Genomic DNA, 25,230 nt, shown 5'->3' on the forward strand with positions numbered 1-25,230 from the left:
AACAGTGTCTACCCAAATGTTCAATTCTTTGCTGATCATTTTTTGCAAAATAGCCTGGGGCAGCATTGTTTCTTGATTTTTCCTTCAACTCCCTCATCTAACACAGGACTGGTCACAAACCAGATGCTCCATAAGCAACTGCAGACTGGCTAATGTGAACACCTCCTGTGTCCCACTCAGTGTCTCCAGTGGGCCACAATACAGGGCACTCCTAGGGTCCACCCTAGGCAGAGAAGCGGACAGATAGAGGCTCAGCCTCTTTCTGTCAAGAGTCAATAGCTAGAAAGTTCTCTCCATGACAAACAACTCTCAAATACTGGTCAACCCAGCACCTCAATCATGATGTAACTGCCTCTCTGTGAGGACGCAGAGCAGAATCTTCTGTGGCATGCACGACTTCTACAAGAAATTTCTGAGCAAGCTATGGTGCCCCACACAGGACTACGGTCACATAATGCCAACATCTTCAGATAAGAAGCATATCCATCTAAGATCAGCATTTTTAGACTACTCTAGCATTTTTTTTAAGAGGACTTCATGGTCCTATTCAGAACTCTGTGTGGGTTCTCAGGAAACCCCATATGGAAAATGGGGGTTCATTCACAGGACATGGAACCGCCAGAGTAAATATTGTAGTCCCACCTCAACAGTGGCTCTGTGAAGCTGTGTCCATCACTGAGTGCATATCACTGAGTGCATATGGGTGGAGATGGGGGCATGTGAAGTCTACATGCTTCTGAAAGCTTTATAATTTCTGCCCCTTGAAGAGATTTGGATGAAGAAGAATTTAGTCTCTCAGGTGGGTGAAAACAAAGTTTCAAGCCACGTTTGTGAAACCAATTCTACTCTGGGTTGCCATAAAATATCTACTCATCAACCAACCAGGTTTGCTTCCTCTTTGAGCTTTACAATTGCCTGAAGTAGGACTGAAGAACCCATTTTTTAAATTCTGCTGAAAGGATTCAACAAAAATACTGCCCTAGGTCTCAGAGAAAACTGTTGTAACAAACTGCGTTACCCTGTCAGAAATTGTGAAGACTGACAAACTCCAATACTAGCAACTGTACGAAAAATGAGTGGTATGAATGGATATAACTTTTTAGGAGGCAATATTATTAAGGATTTATCATTTGATCCTGAAATTCTTCCTCTAGAAATCCTGCCAACGTACATGAACATGTACATAAAGACATATGTGAAAATGTCTATTACTATATGGTTTGTCTCCTTGGTAAAATGAGAAGTTCCATGGTTGCATCATGGTTCATCCATATTATGGAATGTTACACAGGCATTTTCTAAAACAAGGTTTTAACTTTTAATTCTATATACTTATCTGTAGCTTTAAACTTTTTATAACGAGTATGTATTTATACATTTTTTTAAACACTTTAGTGTAAAAAAGGAACTGGGCTAGAATCCAAAAACTCTGGATTCATATCCAATGTATATTCTATGTTCTATAATTTGGAAAAAGCTTTTTAGTTTTCTTCCCAGCTTTAGGAAGATATTGACAACACTGTGTAAGTTCAAGGTACATACACAGCGTGATGATTTGATATGTGGATATATTGTGAAATAATTACATAAAGATTAAAGTTAGGTAACAGATCCATCACCCCACATTTTGAGTGTGTATGCGTGGAGATTTAAGATCTACACTCCTGAGTTGTCTGGGTGGCTCAGTAGGCTAAGCATTTGACTTTGGCTCAGATCATGAGATCATGGTCCAGAAGTTCAAGTCCCACCATTGGGCTCTGTGTGGACAGCTCAGAGCCTAGAGCCTGCTTTAGATTCTGTGTCTCCCTCTCTTTCTGCCTCTCCCCTTCTTACACTGTCTCCTCCTCCCTCCCTCTCTCTCTCTTAAAAAAAGATCTACACTCTTAGCAAATTGCAGGCATGTAACACAGTGTTGTTAACTATCATCACCATGCTGTGTATTTAATTCCCAGAACTTACCTCAAAACATCAAGTTTGTACTCTTTGGCCAATGTCCAATTTCCCCTGCACCCCAGGCCTCTGCTAATCACCCATCTATGGTTTTTACAAGTCTGGCTTTTGTAGATTCCACATATAAGTGAGATCATGCAGTATTTGTCTTTCTCAGACTTAATTTCATTTAGAATACGTAAAGGGGTTTTTAGATCCACAGGTCAAACAATTTAGCATTTCCAGTAATCTGCAAGTCACATAAAGCTCAGTGTTAGAGCTTCCAGGGGCTACTGTGTTATGAACTCAGACATAGGAATGTGCATGTAATAGTTTCCATTGCCCCGCCTTAGGAGGTCTGTCCTGAGTATTGAGTACGACGTCACCTACAGAAAACAAACAAATTGGGTATCAAGAGTTAAACACATGAGGCCAACATGGATTTCTTCTTGGCTTAGCTGTTACCTTGTCTCTGCACTCTTCCATTGCCTCTTCTGTGAAATCTAATGTGTAATTCATATATTCTCTCATTCACAGACTGAAATAATTGAGTTCTTAATGTATATCAAGCATGAGAGGAGTACAGTACTATTCTTTTTTGTTTTTCCTTCAGGGAATATAGAAGATGCCACAGACATATAAGTGGCTTCTCAAGGAGGGTGAAAATAGAAGCTCATGGCTCCTTACACCCTTTTCACTGCTGCACCAAGTGGATTTCATTCACGTATTAACAGTACTTATCTTTAATAAGGGAGTAGAAATAGGGTAGAAGGTAATTCTGGACTGTGAAGTAAGTTGAGTAAACTGGACAATTTCCAGCAATGTGACCTTAGGCTATTTCTCTAAAACTCAATTTTATTTATTATGAGTAAACACACTCCGTTTTCATGTAAGTCAATATAAGGTATATGAAAGCACTGCCTAAACTACAAAGTAGTACACCAAAATAGGAATTATTTTCATCACTTTTTTTTTTTTTTGCTGTGTTTTAGAGGGCTTTGTGGAAAATTTCTCAAGTTGTGTAGGCTTCCTTTTTTTCAACCATGACACATTTTAAGGATGCCATCTCTGAATCAAGGGTGCTGAAGAAATCTCTGAAGTAATGTGTGCAGAATTATTAGATGTAAGATTACTTGTGGTATTAGAACCTATTTATTACATGTAAGTACACATGTGCATCACTCATAAATTCACCTCGGTAAATTACCAAAATATGACACAGGAAGATGTTAACCAAAACGTTAGGCTGAGATTAGACCCTAAAACAAAATTATCCGTGATCTCAAATAAACCACCTGTCAAGCAAAAGGACTCAGAGAATCAAAACGGATGAGGAGTAGACTGCCCAGACAGATGTAGAAGGAAAGACCCCAGTCAGGGTTTGACAACTTGAAATAATCATCCAAATGCCCAGTTATTGCCTGACACAGCAGTCAACACTCAGGTCAAGAGATGACAAGTTCCTAGGAGGCCACTCACATGAGCCTCCACAAGAGAATTCCTTTTTATGAGCCCCAAAGAGCCCAAATGAATCTGCCTGTTAGATCATCTATAAAATGAAAATGGAGCAGGGTGACCCTGTCCATCAGTTCAACTATCAGAATACCATGTGACCTGCCACCACTCCCTTCCCCTAGTGTCTGTTGCTCTATTCTGTGTAAAAGGAATGGAAGTAAGCTTCTAAAGTCTCCTTCTGCCCCACGCTCCTAGAACCTAGTTACTCTTGGGAAAGAAATTGTCCATATTAAGGAAACTTAAAACAAAAATCTTAAATAGTGCTTTGAAATCCCAATCTCAGAGATTTTCAAAGCATAGATTTAACAGGTTTCCTTCGTTTTCCCTTAACAAGGGTGGATTCGGGGATCACAGCAAGCTCTGCAGGTGAGGTCTCCTTTGTGGTGCCTGCTGCTCCATCAGCACCTCAGAGAGATCTCGTTCCACTATGTTTCTGGAGGGGCTGAAGGAATCCTTCCCTCTTTCTTCAAAATCTGAATTCAACCTGGATTATTCCTCAGTTTGCCCCCCAAAAGCCATGAAATTTACACAAATCAAGCAGAAATCCCTCATCTACCATCTTAATTTGGTTTTATCTAGATTTTTGTGTTTTTTAAGCAAAATAATTTGGAAGAAATGATATGATTCTATCTCCTGATAAGAAGTTTACATCCCAGTTAGTTCGCAAGTTGAGCTTAATCAAGAAGTCGTCACTTCCCTGCGATGCAACAAAGGCTGATGACAAGATGTTGGATTTGGTACTAGGGAGAATGAGCTGGCATGTACTTCAGGGTTGAAAGTGAGGTGTTCAGCTACTGTCACTTGCTTTATTGTGTATGACAACTCTTGGCAGTGAAAATAACAGCTCAGTCTTTGAAGAAAAGGCATCACTAGTATGAATGTCACCTCTTCAAAGAGCAATGCTATTGAGTTTTGTCTGATTTTATTTCAATTTTTTCTTGAAAGAGAGAGACAGAGTGCAAGTGGGGGAGGGGCAGAGAGAAAGGGGAGTTTTGTCTGATTTTTAGATGTAGGAGATGCCACTGACCTAAGGCTTATGTGTTCATAAGTGATGCAGTCTGTGTAAGAGAGGAAACAAGATGAAGGAGTGGAAGAATCTCTACCTTCAAATGTGACCTTCTTAGAAAACACCACAGATATGCTTATATTGTATAACTGACTTCTGTTGCTCATCTGTGGAGCTGACTAAAAATAATAGGTCATCAGGAAAGACCTCAAATTATGATGAAAAGCAATTCTAAGTACCACAGACTCGGCAATTAAAATGGACAAACCCTGACCCCCAAAAGCTTCTGGATGCCAATATGGACACTCCATACTGGGGGTTCTTCAAGTAAGACCAGCCACCTAAAACAGCTTATTCCAGAGTCTCGGGAAAGGAGGGTTCCTTGCTCAAAAGTCATTTCCCTCTTGCTTCATTTATGCCCGAGTCCCTTATGTCAAGAGAGGTAAGCCATTACTTCCTAAAGATATGGCTAAAATGGCAATTGAACCGGGAGCCATAAAAGAATAAACACAACCTCCAGAAATGAGTGGTATCCTCCGTTGTGGAGAGAGAGATTTTCAAGGAGAAACAGGGAAAGTATGAGGACACTGAAGATCGGAATTGATGAAAGAATCTGGAACACATGAAACAAATCCTACCTAATCAAATCACTGGATTCAATTTGCCAAAATTTTATTGAGAATTTTTGGTGTCTAAATTCATGAGAGGTTGCTCTCTTTCATTCTCTTCATATGGTTTTATTTTTTATGCTGTCTTTGTCTGGGTTTGTTATCAAAGGAATACTGGCCTAAAACAAGTGAATGTTCCTTCTATTTTCTGGAAGATATTTCAAAAATTTCATGTTTATTCTTCATTGAATATTTGATAAAATTCTCCAGTGAAACTATATGGGCTCAGGGGTTTCATTATGGGTAGCTGTTTAATTAGAAATTCAATTTCCCGAATCATTATTGGGCTATTCAAGATATCCATCCCACATTGCATCACTCAGTAGTTTGTGTTTTTTGGAAAGACAGTAGGTTTCACCTAACATGTCTGTAGACCTGGCTGTAACAACTTCATACTCTCCTTTTGAGTTCTTCCTGATCATTACACTTGTTTCATTCCTGGATGGTCTGTATCCATTGATATCTCTCTATTTTCAGCTTCTTCAGAACCCAATCTGAAATAAATGAAACCCCAAAAAGAAAAGCCAGGGAACTTACCAACTTTTCTTTGGGTCCCAAGTTCCTTAGCGGGTCTAACTTTTCTCCTTATGTTGCTTGTACACAGATTATCCAAGATTTTTAATCATAATGGGAGAAATCACAATGGGAGAAATAGAGAAAACTATGTCTGCTCCATTTACCCTAATAACAAAGTCCTCTTATGGCTAACCTTTGAAGGAACTAAAGTAACCTAACTTTAACAAAGATACGGAATTGAAATTCCAGGAAGTAATGATCCCATTGTACTCTGACACTGTCACACTGGGTTTGAAATGCAAGACTCCATCTTTAGAGTCCCATTTTTTTTAATGAACATTAATCATGAATGCATAAGAACAGTACAAATACTACTCCAAATAGAATCACATTAGAGAATCTTGTCACATGAGGAACAGTAGAGAGACCATTCCAAGTGAAGTGTTGATTACCATACAGTAGGTTTGTTCTTTATGAATCCTGAGCTAAATGAGCCAATTTTATCTAGCTAAATGAGCCAATTCAGTCTCAATTAAAAGGATGTGTTGATGATAATAGTAGTCATAATAGTACATAACTAACCCCAAGTACTATACACATCCAGGGTGCAAGTGGTTTACATATAATGTCTCGGTTGATTCCTACAACAGGCCATGATGTTGGAACTGTAGAGTCTCCATCTTTGGAGGGGAAAGATCAAAGTTTTGCAAACTTGAGTCACTTATCCAAGTCAGTACAACTAGTATGTGGTAGAGTCAGGATTCAAATCCAAGTGTGTCTGGCTTCAGAGTCAGCATTTTCAATGGCAATGCTTCTCCTGTCCCCCAGATAGACTTCTAAGCCATCACACAGGCTGTATCCAGGTTCTAAAAACTCTGTCTCTGCAGAAATAAATCCTCCTTGGTGATGAGCCATGCCTGACATTTTATGGTAAAAACATCTTTCATTACGTTGTTCATAAGAAAAGGCTTTACTAGCTACATGCTTCTCTTCTTTGCATCCCAGCCATTTACTCATTTGAAATTGAGGGAGTCTGTGCACACATCTGAGATGTGCTGGCCTTTCTTCCCCATGTGTCCCAGATGGTTTATTTGAGAACTGAATTTCTCAAGCTGTATGTGTTAAGTACAGGGAAGCTCCTCACAACCAAGAAATTAGAGCAAATGACTTTTTTTTTTTTTTTTGCTGTTTTCCATTTTACATCTTTTTGCTACAGACTCTTTGAAGGCTGTATTAATCTACATGTATTTTATATTGAACATTTCTCATCTTGTCCTGAAGTGAAGATTTTCAAAATGGGAAAAGGAGTCTTAATCATGGCAAATTTTGTTCAATTCCTGCTTTGATAGCACTTCTTTTCAATCTAGTTCTTAAGTCCACTTAAGTCATGAAAAAGGAAATCTAATACTTCATGCTTAGGGTCTGGAAAGTACTAATGAAGGTAGTATTTATTTTAAGACCCAATAACCACGTGTGTGTGTGGTACACGTAATGGTTAGGAGGACTAACTCTGGTGCTAGACAATGATGCTAACTTTGAGTTTTCTCTTTCACTTATTAATCGCTGGACCTGGGTCTTCTCTACATCTGTCACTACTCAGATAACTGTATACGCTGTATGTTAGCTAACTTGGAAATAAAATACATACATACATAAAAACCCAAAAAACAAAAATACCAAGATCATTGTAAAACATCTCTCATGGGTTTCATATGTCATTAGTGGGGTGACTTATTGTGGCACTTTTAATATGCCTAGCACACAATGCCTAACATATAGGAAGCATTCCATTAATAAATACTTTTTCCTTTCTCCCTTATTAATTTGATGAGAAAATGTTTATGTTTCTTTGCCATGCTATATTAATTGCAAACACCCGAGGAGCAAATAAATATACACAAAAAGCAAAACAAGTATTTCCAGAGAAAATACTGGGCACTCATCTAATGGGCCCTTATCTAACTGAAGGCTCTGATTCTCAATTCTCTAGAATGCTGTCCAATGAAACTTTCTTCCCAATTCTTCCCAGTGTGCGAACCACTTACATTTCCTGAGCATTTGAAATATCGCTAGCGCAACTGAGGAACTGAGTTTTAATTTCTAATTTAAATAGCCACATGTGATTAGTAGCTATCCAATTGGATGGGACCAGCATAGAGACTGGTCTCACTGAAGAACTGACATTTTTTTAACATCTTTCAAAACATTAAAATGAAACTGACTTGAGGATTCTCTGGAGATATGAGATGTCTTCCAGGACTTTTAGAAGCTTTGGCAAACAAATGAGGCTACAAGTTAGGGCCTTCTGTTTTCTCTTGTAACCTCCATACTCCAACTTCACACTTCTCATTAGCTACTCCCCCTCAACATTATTTAACCAAGTGAAATTAGATTAAACTATCTATAAATTATTAAATTAATCTGACAGTGCAAGTGCTTGTAGAGAAGTTTTCTTCGGAAACTCTTACTCCCTTTAATGAAAATATGGGAGAAGGAGAAATGTGGGCTAGTGTTTCTAGCATCTATAGGTGCCTTCTCTCTCCTCAAAAGGCCCACAGGGCAATGGATCAAGCACAGTCACTGCCCTTGCAGAAGACCACATGTTGAGAGCAAAGGGCCAATGAGATCAGATAGGCTTTGATGGTGGGTCTGCTAGTAAGCCAAGATGCAAACATAACCATCTCCCACATTTATAGGGTACTTTGAATCTTTTAACAGGTATCTGAAAAGCCTAACATCTTGTTGGATTTTCAAAAATTATTTTATGCATCAGGTTATGCAAGTAAGGCACAAAGAAATTTGTGACAGATTCAGCAAATCATAGACTTCGTGATTTCTAGACTGTCATTTGCCCTTGACTCACTAGCCTAACACACCCTTGCACAGGACATGGCACTAACACTCCCTAATTCTTATAATGACCAACTGCAAGTATCAATAAATGACCCAGTTGTATTCAGAAGTTTGACTCCTAGAGTTTTTTTTTCTAGTATATAAAGTTAACAGATTAGCAAAGATCTCAAAAGTAACCTTGACTTCCAGAAAAAAGAATCTGCTCTGAGACACAAGTCTTGGCCATAACACTTTCTAACACTAAATCCAAGTCAGAGATATAGTGGTGATGGGTTCTAGTGACGAATGTAACATGCAGGAACACTAATAAGTTGGCAAAGTCCTCCTTGAAAATGCAAGTTAATACATATTAAGTATCTCGTGTCATCAGTTTCATAGCAAGTGATGGGAGGAAATGGGCTGGTTGTTTTGGGTTGTGCCTACTCTAGCTTTAGAATCAAATCATTTATGGTACAGATGAAAATATCAAAAATGGAAAAATGCCACATTACATTTATTAAAGCAGTACCACTGATTTGTGGAGTTCACCACTTCTCAAGGGCTATGGGTTTCCAAAAGAACATCCCCAAGAGTTACCTGCCTGATGGGAAAGAACCTACTGCTAACGAAATAAGCAACACACTATAATCTGCAGTCCTGATAAGCCAGATGACCCAGCCAGCGCCACCCAGATGAGAACGTTGTTGCATATTATTTTTCTATCTCCCATCCTATTAAATTGAAATTAATGCTTAAATTTGGAAAAGAATTCTGACCCACCATGTATACTGAAACATTCATTGTATTTCAGAAGGAGGAACAAATGGTTGTTTGTACAGCTCTAGCCACACTGCATGCATTAGTGTGTATTTTTAAGTTAGTAGATACGGAGTTGGAAAATGTTCTCCTTGGAAACAAGAAAATAAAATCCATGAAATTGGCCTAATCAGCTTCACTGAATTTACCATACACAATGCATCCCACTGAGTTACCACTCCAGTTGGGGGACCAATTAGGAAGGACCCAGGGAATGGCTGGCTGACTTTCTGAAATTATTCTGGCAGGTTGAGTCTCTAATCTGACAGGACTCCATCCAGGGCACATCTGGAAAGCCCTGGGACACAGCAAGAATTCTCCCCCAAAGGGCCATTTTTTAAAATGTTTATTTATTTTTGAAAGAGAAACAGCATGAGCAGGGAAGGGACAGAGAGAAAGGGAGACACAGAATCCAAAGCAGGCTCCAGGCTGTCAGCACAGAGCCCGGCACAGGGCTTGAACCAAAAACCATGATATCATGACCTGAGCCAAAGTTGGACACTTAGCCAACTGAGCCACTCAGGCGTCCCTTTATTATTTTTTTAGTGATGTTTTATTTTGAAGGAGATGTAGAGAGCAGGAGTGGGAGCGCAAGCAGGGGGAGGTGCATAGAGGGAGAGAGGGAATCCCAAGAAGACACCATGCTGTCAGTACAGTGCCCACTGGGTGGCTCCATCCCATAAACTGAGATCACGACCTGAGCTGAAATCAAAAGTTGGATGCTTAACCAACTGAGCCACCCAGGCACCAGCCAAAAGGTGATTTTTAAAACACTATAACATATGTTTTCACTCATATGTGGAACTTGAGAAACTTAACAGAAGACCATGGGGCAAGAGAAGTGGGGGAAAATAGTTTCAAACACAGAGGGTGGCAAACCCATAAGAGACTCAAATACAGAAAAAACTGAGGAATGATGGGGGTGCACAAGAAGGAAATGGGTAATGGGCATTGAGAAGGCACTGGTTGGGATGAGCACTAGGGGTCATAAATAAGCAATGAATCATGGGTATCTACCCCCAACACTGAGTGCACACTATATCCAATATATGTTAGCTAACTTGACAATAAATTAAAAAAAAAAAAACTAAAAACATTGCTTTCTCCTTCTAGGAAATGTCATTTCACATTTTACCAAGGCCTGAAATTCAAAGGCCTGTGTTACACTGAGTGCTAAACTCAACCCTCCTTAGACATTTTCATGTCTTCTATAGTTGGTGGATTAATAAGCAAATGTGTTACTTTTTAGACTGCATTTAAAGGGTATTTAAATGTATTTAAAGGACAGCCAGTGTTAAGTATTCAGGAAAGGAAGGAGGGGAAGAAAAGAGGAGGGAGACTAGAATGAGATGGGACATCCATTCTGTCACAGGAAATAGACAGTAGTGGCTAAGAATATTGATGAAAATATTGAAAATCAATTTTAAGTGTTTCCTACATGGAAAATCAAAAGTAGGACATTTCATACATCACTACTGGCCTGATTCTTTCATTCCTTGCCTGTCATTTTGACTTTGTGCTTTTTTTTTTTTTTTTCTTCTTCTTGTCAGGCTGTTTTCTTCTTGACTAAAGAAAAAAAAAAAAGTAGTGGACTTTCCAGCTAGAAATTTCTTTGCAGAAGGAATCTCACAGGTTGTGGCTCCGTCAGCTCTCACAGGTTATCAGACACAGAACACATGCAGGAAGCCTAATGTCAGAATTACATGAGTGTTGAGGGTGAGAGGGATCAAGCAATTAATGAGAACATGCCCATTGTGTTCACTATGGAGGATCATTTAAATGTATTTAAAAAAAATAAATTTGGGGCACCTAAATATATCAGTTGGTTAAGTGTCTGACTCTTGATTTCAACTCAGGTCATAATCCCAGGATCATAGGATCGAGCCCTGTGTCAGGCTCCACACTAGGTGTGAAGCCTGCTTAGAATTTTCTCTACTCCTCAACTGCATGTGTACCTGTGCACACTCTCTCTCTCCCTCTCAAACAACAATGTATATATAATATATATGTATTTATAAATAAATATGTACATATTTATTTTGGTTTTCAGAGCAGTTTTAGGTGTACAGCAACACTAAGCAGAAAACACACATTTCCCATATACCCCTTTTCCTCGCATGTGTAGCTTCCCCCATTATGGACACCCCCTACCCCACACAGGTGGTACATCTGTTACACCTGATGAACCTATACTGACACATCATTAGCATCTGAAGTCCAGACTGAAACATTAGGGTTTGCTCTTGGTGTTGCACATTCTATAGGTTTTGGCAAATTTATGACGACTTGTATCCACCATCAGTATCACATCAGAGTATTTACACTGCCCTAAAATGTTGTTATGTTCTGCCTATTCGTCCCTTCTTCCCTTCAACTTCAGGCACCCACTTATCTTTTTACTGTCTCCATCATCTTCCCTTTTCCAGCATGTCATATAGTTGGAATCATTAAGTATGCAGCCTTTTCAGACTGGCTTCCTTCAATTAGTAATACGAATTTAAGGTTATTCCTTGTCTTTTCATGAACTGATAGCTCATTTTATTTTAATGCTGAATAAATCCTCCATTTCCTGGGCTATCCATTGACCTTATGAAGGACATCTTGGTTGCTTCCCAAGTTTTGGTATTCATAAATAAAACTACTATAAACATCAGTGTACAAATTGTGTGTAGTCATAACTATTTTTAATTCCTCTAGGTAAATAACAAGGAGAGCAATTGCTGAATAATACGGTAACCGTATGTTTAGTTTTACAACAAAGAGCCAAAATGTGGCTGTGCCCTTGTGCCTTCCCACCAGCAGAGAACGGGAGTTCCTGTTGATCTGCATCTTCACTAGGATTGTCTTTGCCATTCTAGCAGCTGTGTAGTAGTATCTCAATGTCTTTAATTTGCATTTCTGATGACATGTGAAGTGCAGCATCTTTCTATACTCATGTTTGCAATCAGCAGATCTTTTCTGATCTATTTAGGGTCTATTAAGGTCTTTGGCTCATTTTTTAATCAGGTTGTTCTTTTTTTGAAACTGAGTTCTAATGGTTCCTTGTATAGTTTAAAGTCTGTCAACAAATACATCATTGACAAATATTTTCTATCAGTGGGTGGCTTTTCTTTATTCTCTTTACAATGTCTTTGGCAGAATAGAAATTTTTAATTTTAACCAAGCCCAGCTTATCAATAATTTCTTTCATGGATCTAGCCTTTGGTGTTTTATCTAAAAGGTCATTGCCACATCCAAGGTTGTCTAGATAGGTTATATACTAGCAGTTTTATAGTGCTGTTTTACTTTAGGTATTTGATCTACTTCTTTGTGAGGATTTAGTTAACATTTTTCTTTTCATGTGGATGCCCAGTTTTCCTAGTACTATTTGTTGAGGAGATGGTCTTGTCTGTTGTATTGCTTTTGCTTCTTTGTCAAATTTCCATTGTCTGTATATATGTGGGTCTATTTCTGAGCTCTCTATTCTGCTACACTGATCTATTTGTCTATTCTTTTGCCAATACCACACCGTCATGATTGCTGCAGCTTTATAAGAAGTCTTGAATGCAAGTAGTAGCTGTCTTCCCATTTTATTCCTTTCCCACATTATCTTGGCTATTAAGTGGGTTTTTGCCTCTCCATATAAACTTCATAATTAGTTGGCTGAAATCCACCAAATAACTTTCTGGGATTTTGGACTGGGATTGAACTGAATCTATAGATCAAGATTATAAAGAATAATAAGCATATATTATGATTTCAAACTTCTGCAAAATTATGCCCATTTTTTTAAGATAATAGGACTACCTTTGGCAATAAACACATTAATGAGATGTCAATACAAGTACCTTTATATTACTTCTAGATATAAACTTGAAGCACCAATGCATAGTTTCTAGCTTCTCTTTGCCCACTGCTTTGGCTTTTAGTAAAAGCAAGAAACAACAACAACAACAACAACAAAAAGCAAGAAACAACAACAACAACAACAACAACAAAACTATTTAGTCTTCCCCGATTTAGCTCTTTGAAACCTACATATCTATTTTTTCAATTTCAAAAATCCTGCTTCTTGTAAATGAAAGCTTTAAACCAGACTATGGTTTCCATTGTGGGCTCCATCAATCAAACCTGACCAATGGTCCCTTAGCTCCACCGAATCTGCCATACCCGAGTATAGAACCTCAGAAATCTGTCCCTATTGCCCAAGAGATAGAAGGAATTAAATTCAGGATTAGGAACGCTGTTTAGTATCTGTACATACTATCCAAATACATGTGATAAAATAGATCGTGGGTACTAAAATAGCTCAGGCTTGTAATTCTCCCAATGCACAAGGAGCGTACTATTACCTGTTTATAACGGCCCCAACATTGTAATACAGCTACCATGGCTTTTTGACATTTTTACTCTTGGGGGCCATCTATATCTCATACACATCATCATTTCACCTTCTGTGTACTCAATGAGACAATTCCAGAAAGAATTTTCTTGATAGTCCTAGTTTTCATTAATTACAAATATAATTCATCAATGTCACAAAATATCTGATAGACTGAAATTTTAGTTTTTGTTGGAGAAGTGATTTAGAAGCTGGAAAAGATAGCCATTTTAATGGATATAAACAATCCATTTTTTCTAGTTGGTATCAATCTGATGGGTGGTCTTAGTTATTCCCACCTAAGATTACAGTCTGTCTCTTATTTTTCAGGATAACTGAAGACCATGAAGTAATGTAAATGCAGGTACTTGAGACTCCTGTCATGTTCTAGTAGTCAGAGTCCTAGAAAATGGGCAGAATTTTATAAATTTATGCAAAGGATAATATCTGCTTATATTTTACACCTAGATTAGGATTTAAACTCATTTATACCAGAAGTTATTATTCTCTCTCAAGGCATGCTCACCTACGCTCTTGCTCAATATTTGCTAATAGGACGCTGGGAGAAGCCATAAGAAGGCAGAAGTTTTCATCTTCTCTTCTTCCCATGCTGTGGGAAGGGATTAAAAAGCGCTGACAGGGCTGTTCTCAGGGTAACCTGGAGCATCCTGATTGTGGGGTAACCCACAAGTAAGAGGTCCTGACTCGGGAACCTGTGGAAGCGGGAGGTGGTCTTACAGTTGGTGGGAAACAAACAACAAAGGAGACAGACATCCTAGCCTGGGACGAGAAGGTGTTCTCCTCCCTCTGGGCTTTAGCCAACGGGGTTCTGGGTTTTTGAGGAAGAACCTTATTCAAAAGCTAACCTATTAGATGTGGTTGTTCCCTAAAAGCCAAAGATAAGGGACCCACTGGAGACTCTGAGGACATTTATAACCAACAGACTTTGGGAAGCACCTTATTTCCAGATTTTAGTTTCTCCATTTTTCCTGTAAGTTTCTGTAAAGTATTATAAACACGAGAAGCAGCTCTCAGTCATTAACAGTGTGGAATTATGAGTGGGTCCTGGCCTATACCTTAAGTAAAGAGGCACAGAGAGAGTAGCAGCTGTCTAAGGGAAGGTGGTTTGCCAGTAGCAGAAATGACTAAAGAATTGTTCAGCAGTCTGAAGCCAATGGCTGGCTGCCTGTGGGAAGCAACTAAAACGTGGAAGCATCCATGGAACCAAATCCATCAGCCATCCAGAACATGTCCAAAGACATGTGGGGAGAAAAACATAACCAAAATCTGAATCTTTGTGGGCTTGAGACATGGAAGTCTGTGTCATAATAATTTGGAGGTCTCACAGGCAAAAGTCTGAGACACCTGAGTTCTACCAATGATGATATTTTCCCCTATCTTGGGCTAAAAGTCTACCTAAGATACTGAAATATCTTCAAAGTAATTAGAAAATCATGATTGTCCTTGGCTACTCCAGACCCAACTCAAGCACTTTCTGACATTCCCACAATCCAATAACTAAAAGGTCTATGCCAGACACAGCTGGGGACCTCCAGAGCCAGTTCCATTGCCACAACATACTGATTCTCAAATTCTTTGGCCATTAATTTTGTCCACCTTTAGCTGAGCCTGACTGTAAGAAAGAAAGAATTTTAAATATTATTTATTCTTTAAGAATTCACACAGAAGGAAAAATAGAGACCAATTTATGTAAGATAAAAAATAAAGTAAATGCCTTAGGAATACAGAGCCAAGGGGAACTGTATGATGCTAGAGTGATTAGAGGCTGATGAAGGCCAGGTCAAACACAAATCTTCCTGAAGCAGTATGGGCTTCTCTCCTGTGCTAGGCCAGTATTTTTGCATTACCCTCACTCTAACAATTCAAATCCCCTTGCCACATGATAAACTCCAATTTTCTCTGAGCTATGCAGTGCTACAACTCAACCCCCTTATTTGCCAACAACTCAACACCATGATGATTTTTCTATGCAGTGGTAATTATAGAAATTATGAGGCCACAGTATGCAGGAGAGAGAAAATGGGCCATTTCTTGTCTTAAGTTATGGAGATGCCAAAATTATCAGGGCTAACTCTTTCATTACTCTATTCCCAATAAAGTCTGGAGTCAACTATGTATAAATAATGGCTCAATTAATTCATTTAAATGAATTCACTAATTTAAAATGAATTGTGATCAATTGTTAAGAGTAGCTTGCCTTATTATCCTAGCATCTTGCATATTATATAGTCAGCTTAGTATGGAATTAACTCAGGGAAGGCAGCAAAAAGCAAAGCCATGAAATGCCTAATATATAGCAATGAAACTACAAAAATAAATTCCAATTATGCATATTTCTTTAAAGTTTCTAAAATTGTCTTTTTTCAATATCAATACATATTACTTCTATCACTTGTCAAGAAACTGATGAAAAGAAGTTATAACAGAAGTAAAACAAATTTTCCGTTCCCTTCGGCTGACCAAAGCAAAAGATTTGCTTAATTGGGTACCATAGTTGACCCTTTCACTATTTTGCTGCCCAGTAAATAGAAGCTTCTTCCAAAAGCCAGATAATTAGGTGTCAGACCATGTGGTATTCAAGCATATGAGGGAAAACACGAAGACAGCATCCCATCATCGCCCCACCAACACACACACACATCCACAGATACAATTTTCTTAAAATGCCCTGGGTCACCTAGGTGGCTCAATTGGTTAGGCATCTGACTTTACCTCAGGTCACGATCTCACAGTTCATGAGTTTGAGCCTCACACCAGGTTCCGCACTGACAGCACAGGGCCTGGAGCCTGCTTCAGATTCTGTGTCTCCCTCTCTCTCTGACCCTACCTTTCTCTTCTCTCTCAAAAATAAACATTAAAAATTTTTAAAAGAAAATATCCCGTAGAAAGTTATATATAAAGCATGCCCAAGGAATAAAGCATAGCCATTAGAGAACATTTGTGCAGAAGGTACTATTAAAAAAAATTGGATTAAAAAAATAAATTCCAGGAAAGCAAATAGTTCTGGTAACAAGTTTTCTTCAACTATTATGTTCCTTATAATGTAGGAAGTTCAGGAGGGTCTCCCCATTATACCAGAAGCTCACAGCCATGAATCAAGCAATGCAGTGTTAAATCAATCATTCCTTCTCTGATGGCATCAAGGAGAGGCCAGCAACAAGAACCTCCCCTTTTCTAGTCAGAAGTATATTGTAGGAAATACTAGACACTCACTGGGAAAGGTTTTCAAAATTGTGCCCTGATTTTCATATCACTTGAGTACAGTAGTTTGGGGCAAATACATCTCTTCTTCCCTTTTTCTCACCATGCCTCCAATGTCTACAGTTACTTTTAAGCTTATTTCTATGGCTATGCTAGAACCTTCTATTTCTGTTGGGAAGTGCCACTCAATGGCTCCTTAGTAGACACCCTGCCTTTCGTCAGGGTTCAAGGGTCTTTACTGCAAGATAAAGTTGGCTCATTTTGTGGCTGAGACCTCATTTCCCCAGAAGTCTTTCTCTGGACCCTGGACTAGGGTCCTTCCTAGACCCCTCCCTTCCTCCCTAACTCAGTGCTTCTTCATCCATCATGGCTTGATACTGATCCCCACACTGTACCATCAGAGAGGTGCCAGTGCTATGTCCCTGCTGTCCATAGTCCCAGACCAACTCACAATCCACTTATGTGTGAATGTCAAATAAAGGGTTTCCTTCGATATATGTTTGTGTTATGTATATTACATTACACATTTTGTTTCCCATTTTTAAAATTACACATTACTATAAATCTAATATATGTTCTATCTTAATTTTAGCTCTCATAGAAATTTTCTAATCAGATTTCTATCTTTGAAATTGTCATTTTTCTATATGGAAGATTTTTCTTTAGGAAAATTTAAAACCACAAAACTAATACTTTTTTTTAATTTTCAGAGAGAGAGTGTGCAAGCTGGGGAGAGGGGAAATCTTAAGCAGGCTCCATACTCAGCATGGAGCCTGACAAGGGGCTCAATCTTACAACCCTGGGATCATATCTTGAACTGAAGCCAAGAGTCAGACACTCAACCAACTGAGCCACCCAGGCACTCCAATACTTAAAGCTAAGATCATGACTTTTAAAAAAATAACTATTTTATTTTCTCTCATCTTACTGTATGCCAAGCAAAACATGATCTTAAGAGTCTGAAGCAACTCCAGGAGGTAGAACCTCAGTGAACCAGTAGAAAGCCTCCTACATGCAGCAGGGTCTGAACCTGTGAGGATGATGTTCCAGAAGGAAAACACACCTTCCCATCTGCAATGCCCTCACCCTAGTAGGGTGATTTCTGTCCTCCAAGGCCAAGGGTGAGGAGCCAGTCCTTTCATTAAGACTCTATCATTGGTTTAAAAGCTTTAGTCATGGATCATTCATAGCTGATGCTTATCAGCTTCACTACAGAAAGGAAGTTTGAGAGAAGGGAGAGAGAAAGAAGCATATAATACTTCTCAGGCTGAAGAAGGGCTTCCATGTGAAGATGACAAATTTCACTGACAAGTTTTGCAAGCTTTTATGAGACCTAAGAGCTTTTCTATGTGGTAAACCTCTGCCCAAGCTGAGCACCATCCTTCTTTTATTTTTACCAAATAAGAACTGATAGAAAGCATTCCAGCAGTGAAGAGGTTGTACTGTCCAGGAATAAGCCCCACATGACACTCTAATGAGAAGACAGAGCCTATTTGTTCAGCCAGCCAGAACCAGCATTTACTTTACTCAGCCCTAATCATGATTAAGAAAGCAAAACTTGCCTCAGAAGCTGTTCTTCTTGATAAAAGAAATACCGGGGAGGCCAGCATTCATGGTTTCTGTCTGATGCTCAAGGATAGTTCCTTTATTCTTCCCACTAAAAAGAAAAAAACAAAAATAATGGTTATCAACTGTTAATTATATCTTGTAATAGTCATAATCCCAGAGAATTTCATCATTAACATAGTTAATGACCACTTTGTTAGTGTGTTAACTGCTTTCTGCTCCATCCTGGGATACACAATTAGCAAGCCAGTCATTAAATACTAGTAATGACTAATTATTCCAGGATTAAAAGCTTAAATATAAATAAAAATGAGACTGAAACTCTTTAAATTAATGGGTTAATGTGAATTCCTTTTACCATGGTTGTACTGTATATTATGTTCTTATGAACAATGTTATTTCTAGAGGGGATATGGCTGTTTCCAAGTGGGACTCAATTTATGGCTGCAGCAGATGTTTAATCTACCACATATTGGCTATTGTTTTATAAGTCCCCACACTTCCCCTTAATGGAATCTCCTTAACTCACATATTCCTCAGGCCTTTAGAGAGTCGTTTTGGGGTGTTCTGGTTCATATTCTGGTGGGGGTTGTTTTGTTTTGTTTTTATTTTTTATTTTTTTTTACTTTGCCCTCACATTCCAATTTTAAAGCTTTATTCCTTTCAGGAGCTTCGTGAGCCCCAAAATGACATACGTACGGACATTTCTGCCACATTATCATTATTGTCAACCAATATTGACTTCACATAAGCATGGTCCATGGCTATCTCAATAGAGCAACAGATTACCCTTGGATAGAATTTTGTTTTATCAAAGTGATTTTAGATCCAGTCACATAAATGTGAATTCATAGGTCTCCTCTGATCCACAAAGCATAGCTGAGATGGAAAGAATGAGATTTATATTAGCCCCCATTTTTGTTAAGCAAGAAAGCCAAGGCAAAGAGAGGTCATGTGAATTGCCTGAGGCCACCCAGCAGGTTGCTGTCAGAGCAAGAGTTAAGAGTAAGTGGTGTAGTGGAAGGAGCCCCGGGCTGGGATCAAGGGACCTGATTCTTTCCCTAGCTCTGTCAAGCTAGAAATATGTGTAAACTTTGAGGGCTTCAGCTTTTAGATTGCAGTTTCCTCACAGGTGAAGCGAGGTTTTAAACTTGATAACCTCCCAAGGTTCCCCCCACTACTGCATTCGTAATTTATAGGTCTGTCTGGTATTACACCATAAGGCAGTTTAATTAAAACCGTGATATACCTCAGTTGTGTAAAAGAAATGCATTAAGGTGAACTGAATTAATTGAGGACACATTTATAAGGAAGAAAAGACATGGCCTAGGTCCTAAGTGACAGGTGCTGGGGAATGGGAGTGTTTTTGGTTAAGACAATATTAAAACCTGGCTGTGGGAACAGGACAAATCCACATATAAGCAAGACAACTACCTGATGAGAAAAGACCACAACTATATCTTAGTTCAAATTCTGTAGGGCTTTAGAAATGGAGACATCAATAGGCATTTCTCATATAGCTGGTGACATCTCTGTCCTCCATCATGGTGTGAGTGAAAATCATTTGGACATCTCTCACTCTTCCTTATGTTAAATTCTAAGCCAGGCAATGCAGAGTTTTGAGCTGTCAATGGCTTCAAAGACAAACCAGATCATTCATAAGAAGACTCTGTTTTTTCAATATCCTGCACATTCCCAAATTCTGCCTAGAGACACACATGTATCCAGATACATTTATTTTTCCCAAATAAATTAATGATACAAGCACAGAGCATAGTCAAAGTTTGGCTGCAACAGGAGAGCGTCACCTGGATAAAACAGGGTGAGAAAGTTACTGACAAAGCAGAAAAACCCCATTATCTGTAAGTTATTCCATGCATATTGACAAATTCTTTCCTAAACTCATTTGATTCCTAACATGCTTTATGCTTTTCAAAGTTTTCAACTCTGTATCGTTGAAAAGGCACAAAGCCCTGTGAGGTTGGTAGATTTAGAAACTGGATTCCCAGTTTATAACTTTTCAAGAAAAAGTTGGATGCTGTTCGCAATGAGAGCCACACAAATGTGTTCCTCTCATCACTTATGAATAGAGAAACCAGCTGAAAAAGCTCCTTAATTAACTTCTAATATAAAAACATACCTTGGCGGGGGCCCTAGATGGCTCAGTCAGCTAAACATCCAACTCTTGATTTCACCTCAGGTCATGATTTCAGGGTCATGAAATCAAGCCTGAGGGCAGGCTCCACACTGGGCATTAAGCCTGCTTAAGATTCTCTTGCTCTCCCTCTGCCCCATCACTGCTTGCACACTTTCACATGCGCTCTCTTTCTCTCTCTCAAAAAAAGAAAAAAAAAGTAGGTGTGTGCACCAAGAATGAAACTGGACCACTTTCTAATACCATACACAAAAATAAACTTGAAATGGATTGAAGACCTAAATGTGAGACAGGAAGCCATCAAAACTCTAAACGAAAAAACAGGCAACAACCTCTTTGACCTCAGCCACAGCAATTTCTTGCTCAACACATCTCTAAAGGCAAGAGAATTTAAGGCAAAAATGAACTATTGGGGCCTCATCAAGATAAAAAGCTTCTGCACTGAAAAGAAAACCCTCAACAAAACGAAAGCGCAATTGATGGAATGGGAGAAGATATTTGCAAATGACATATTGGATAAAGGGTTAGTAACCAAAATTTGTAAAGAATTTACCAAAACTCAACACCTGAATAACAAGTAATCCAGTGAAGAAATGGGCAGAAGACACTTTTCCAAAGACATCCAGATGGCCAAGAGACACATGAAATGATGCTCAACATCACTCATCATCAGGGAAATACAAAGCAAAACCACAATGACATACCACCTCACACCTGTCAGAATGGCTAACATTAACAACTCAGGCAACAGATGTTGGCCAGGTGGTAGAGAAACGGGAAACCTCTTGCACTGTTGGTGAGAATGCAAACTAGTGCAGCTGCTCTAGAAAACAACGTGGAGGTTCCAGGAATGTTGATTCATAAGGGCACATGTATCCTCAAAAAATTAAAAACATAACTACCCTACAACCCAGCAATTGCACTACTAGGAATTTATCCAAAGGATACAGGAGTGACTCATAGGGGCACATGTATCCCCAGTGTTTACAACAATAGCCACATTATGGAAAGAACCTAAATGTCCATCAACTGATGAATGGATAAAGATGTGGTTTATATATACAATGGAATACTACGGGGCAAAAAGAATGAAATCCTGCCATTTGCAGCAATGTGGATGGAAGTGGAGGATATTATGCTAAGTGAAATCAGTGAGAGAAAGATCTATGTTTTCATTTTCACTCGTGTGGAACTGAGAAACTTAACAGAAGATCATAGGGGAAAGCAAGGGGAAAAAATAGTTTCAGAGAGGGAGGCAAACCTGTAAGAGACTCTTAAATACACAAAACAAACTGAGAGTTGATAGGGGTGGGGGGCAGGGAGAGGGGAAATAGGTGATGGGTATTGAGAAGGGCACTTGTTAGGATGAGCACTGGGTGTTGTATGTAAGCAATGAATCATGGCCATCTACCCCCAAAACCAAGAGCACACTGTACTCACTGTACGTTAGCTGACTTGACAATAAGTTACATTAAAAAACTGTGTGTGTATACATACACATACATGTCAATTTATACACCCATATACATACACACACACATGCATATTATATTGTCCCTTTAAGCTGAATAAAAATGAGTTTCAATGAGGTAGTTCTGACCAAACCTAACCAAGGCCATAATTATTTTAAACTGTTATTCAAAAAATGACTATAATATTGTTGAATATAAACCCAAAGGAACAGAGTATCTGTTTTTGTAAAAATCCACTTTATTATTGTGAGTTTTAGGAATTTGGTCCTGATAATTAAAGAAGGTAGTTGTAGCCACGTGAGGTAGGAGGGATAGTTTCTGAAAACCATGGGATAAAAATGAGGGCAGTGAAAAGGCAAAAAGATAAATGACAAACTGGGAAAATATAGTTGCAACTTATACGACAGAAAAATGATTAATGTCCCTGAAATATTAATAGCTTTTAAAGCCCAACAACCCTATAGAAAAATTGGCTGGAGAAATGAACAGACAGCCACAGAAACAGAAATCAAATGGCTTTTAGGCACAGGAAAAGAGGCTCAACCTTGCTCACACAAAGAGAAATGCAACTTGAAACCACAATGAGATATCATTTCTTACACATTAAATTACCAAAACTCTGAAGTTGGCTGCACACTCCGTGAGGCTGAAGGCAACAAGTGCGCTCATATGTTGCGTGTGGAACAGAAACACAGCCACGATGAAATTGGGGAAAACATGCTTTATCCTTTTGAACTAGTAATTTCAATTCCAAGAATCCAACCCAAAATTCACTCATAAAAATGCAAAAAGACATAGGTAATATATTAATTTCTTGTCTATTTGTAATAGCAAGAGACAAGATGCTAGATGCAATGCAAATATCTACCAATAGAAGCCTAGTTGAAAAAACCATAGAACATTAGCCACAGACGATGTATTGTGCAGCTATTAAAAAAAAATTATCTCTATGTACTACCAGACAGCGATATGTAGGCAATAATGTAAGAAAACAGGAGAACAAAATTATGCTCCAATCTTTTGGTAAAGACTGGAATACAAATATATAAATATATATTATATATAAGTATACATAATATATATGTAATACATGTTATGTATAATCTGCTTAGAATTCTTAAATACCCAATATTAAAAGTGGTTACTAAAAAAAAAGAATCAGGAGGAAATGACAGATAAAGATGACAAAATTCTTTCAATATACTTTGTGTTGTTTATTTGACTTTGGACTATGTAAATGTTCTATATATTAATACAACAGATTTAAATTTTAAAGAAGTAATCCCTACAAATTCAAAATAAAATTCAACAAAATGTGCTGGAACATATATTATGATATCCAGTTGGTATCATAATAGGAAAATATTCCAACAGATTTTAAAACAAGTATTTTTACCATATGGCTCTACAGAGACATAGCCTAAAAACAAAAATCCAATATAAAATTTAAAAATCTTAAACAGTTCCCAGTAATCTTATTGTTAGGCTGAGACCATTACTGATAGGATATGGGACGAAGCTGGGGATTCTTAGAATTGAAGAGATTGCAGTTATAAAATGGAGAAATTCTGTCAAATCCCAAAAATCCTGAATTTCAATTGCTGCATGTTAAAAACACTCCCAATTCGCTCCTCAGAAAACAGGTAGGGATAAAAACCAACCTTCTAGCAATGAGCACCTCTAGCTGTGGTTTCTAAGGACAGAAGATCTTAATTAAGATGATAAGTTTATACCTGGAGCAAGATAGACTCAAAAAAATGGTCATAAAAACTGCCACCATGGTATGAAAGATAAACAGGGTCTTGTGAGAAGTACCAGGCACTGACTATAGAGTGGCAAGTAGGAAGACATTCTGATCACTGATAGTGGAAATGGATGTATTTCCCTATGTTTCAGTCAATGAGCTCATAATATTCTTTAAATTATTTAATTGGAATTCATTAGAAGATGATAGCAGTTTTAATTATTATTTTGAAAACTGGTCAATAAAGTCTGACTTTCCTATACAAACTGAACCACCAGGACACCAAATAGAAGTGTTTCTTTGTAGCAGTATCCTAATATATTATTATGAAACTCCACATGAATTAATGGATCAAGTCAATAAGCATCAATGGCTGCTGACATCATAAAAAGGGACAGCCAGATAGTAAATTTCTCCCGGTGGGAAGAAAACATGACCATCTTGGGTTTATTTGCCGGAGAGGGATACCATGTTAACCAGAGACAGGAAGAGAGAAAGACAACGTGTTAAGCTATTGAAGAGTGTTGCCATCAGCCAAATCTTGACTATGTAAGATTCTCTCTTACAAATAACATTCAAGGGAAAGAAAGAGATGGAAGGAGAACTTATAACTTAAAAAGGTGCTCATTCAATATAGTTATCAATAACCATGGATGACCTTAATTGGATCCTAATTCAAATAAAATGGACAGTGTGGGGTGGGGAGTGATAATCATGAAACTATTATGAGTTTAAATTCTGACTGATGTATTTTAATAAACAATTTCAGAAGCATCTGAAAAGCTAAGTGGGTTAAGTATCCAACTCTTTATTTTGGCTCAGGTCATGTTCTCAGAGTTCCTGGGATCAAGCCCCATGGTCTCTGTGCTGAGAGCGTGGAACCTGCTTGAGGAGTTCTCTCTACCCATTTCCTGCTTGCTCTCTCTCAAACATTTTTTAAAAACCCACCATTTCAACTTGCTTTCCATGTGCTAGCAGTGGTGTATTTTAAAAGTTATCTTTTACAGATGCATCATGAAATATTTTCCAGAAGAGATGGGATTTCTGAAAGAGGCAGGTCTGGACACAGAGGACCCGCGATTGTCCACGAGTTGATATACTTTGAGCAAAATGATACATGCGGGAAGTCTCATTATGCTTTTCTATCTATTTTGGTATATGTTTTAAATAGTAAAATGCTTTTCAATATGTGGGATAAGGGACAAAGGAGAAGGAGTCAATTTTATATCCTTAGAAAAATTTCCCATTTTTAATAACTTTTCCCATGTCGCTGGCTAACCAGTGATTTGTAGTCATGTGGACATAATCCTAGGCCCTTCTAAATAGAATCTTTGCTAAACCAATGCCTGACCCTCACATGTTTTTATATAAATCACACAGCCTTCCACCAAAAATCAGCACAAATAAACCTCTGTATATCCATGTAGTT

Source organism: Suricata suricatta, chromosome 14 (assembly GCF_006229205.1).
Source record: "Suricata suricatta isolate VVHF042 chromosome 14, meerkat_22Aug2017_6uvM2_HiC, whole genome shotgun sequence".
In the NCBI taxonomy this organism is placed as follows: domain Eukaryota; kingdom Metazoa; phylum Chordata; class Mammalia; order Carnivora; family Herpestidae; genus Suricata; species Suricata suricatta.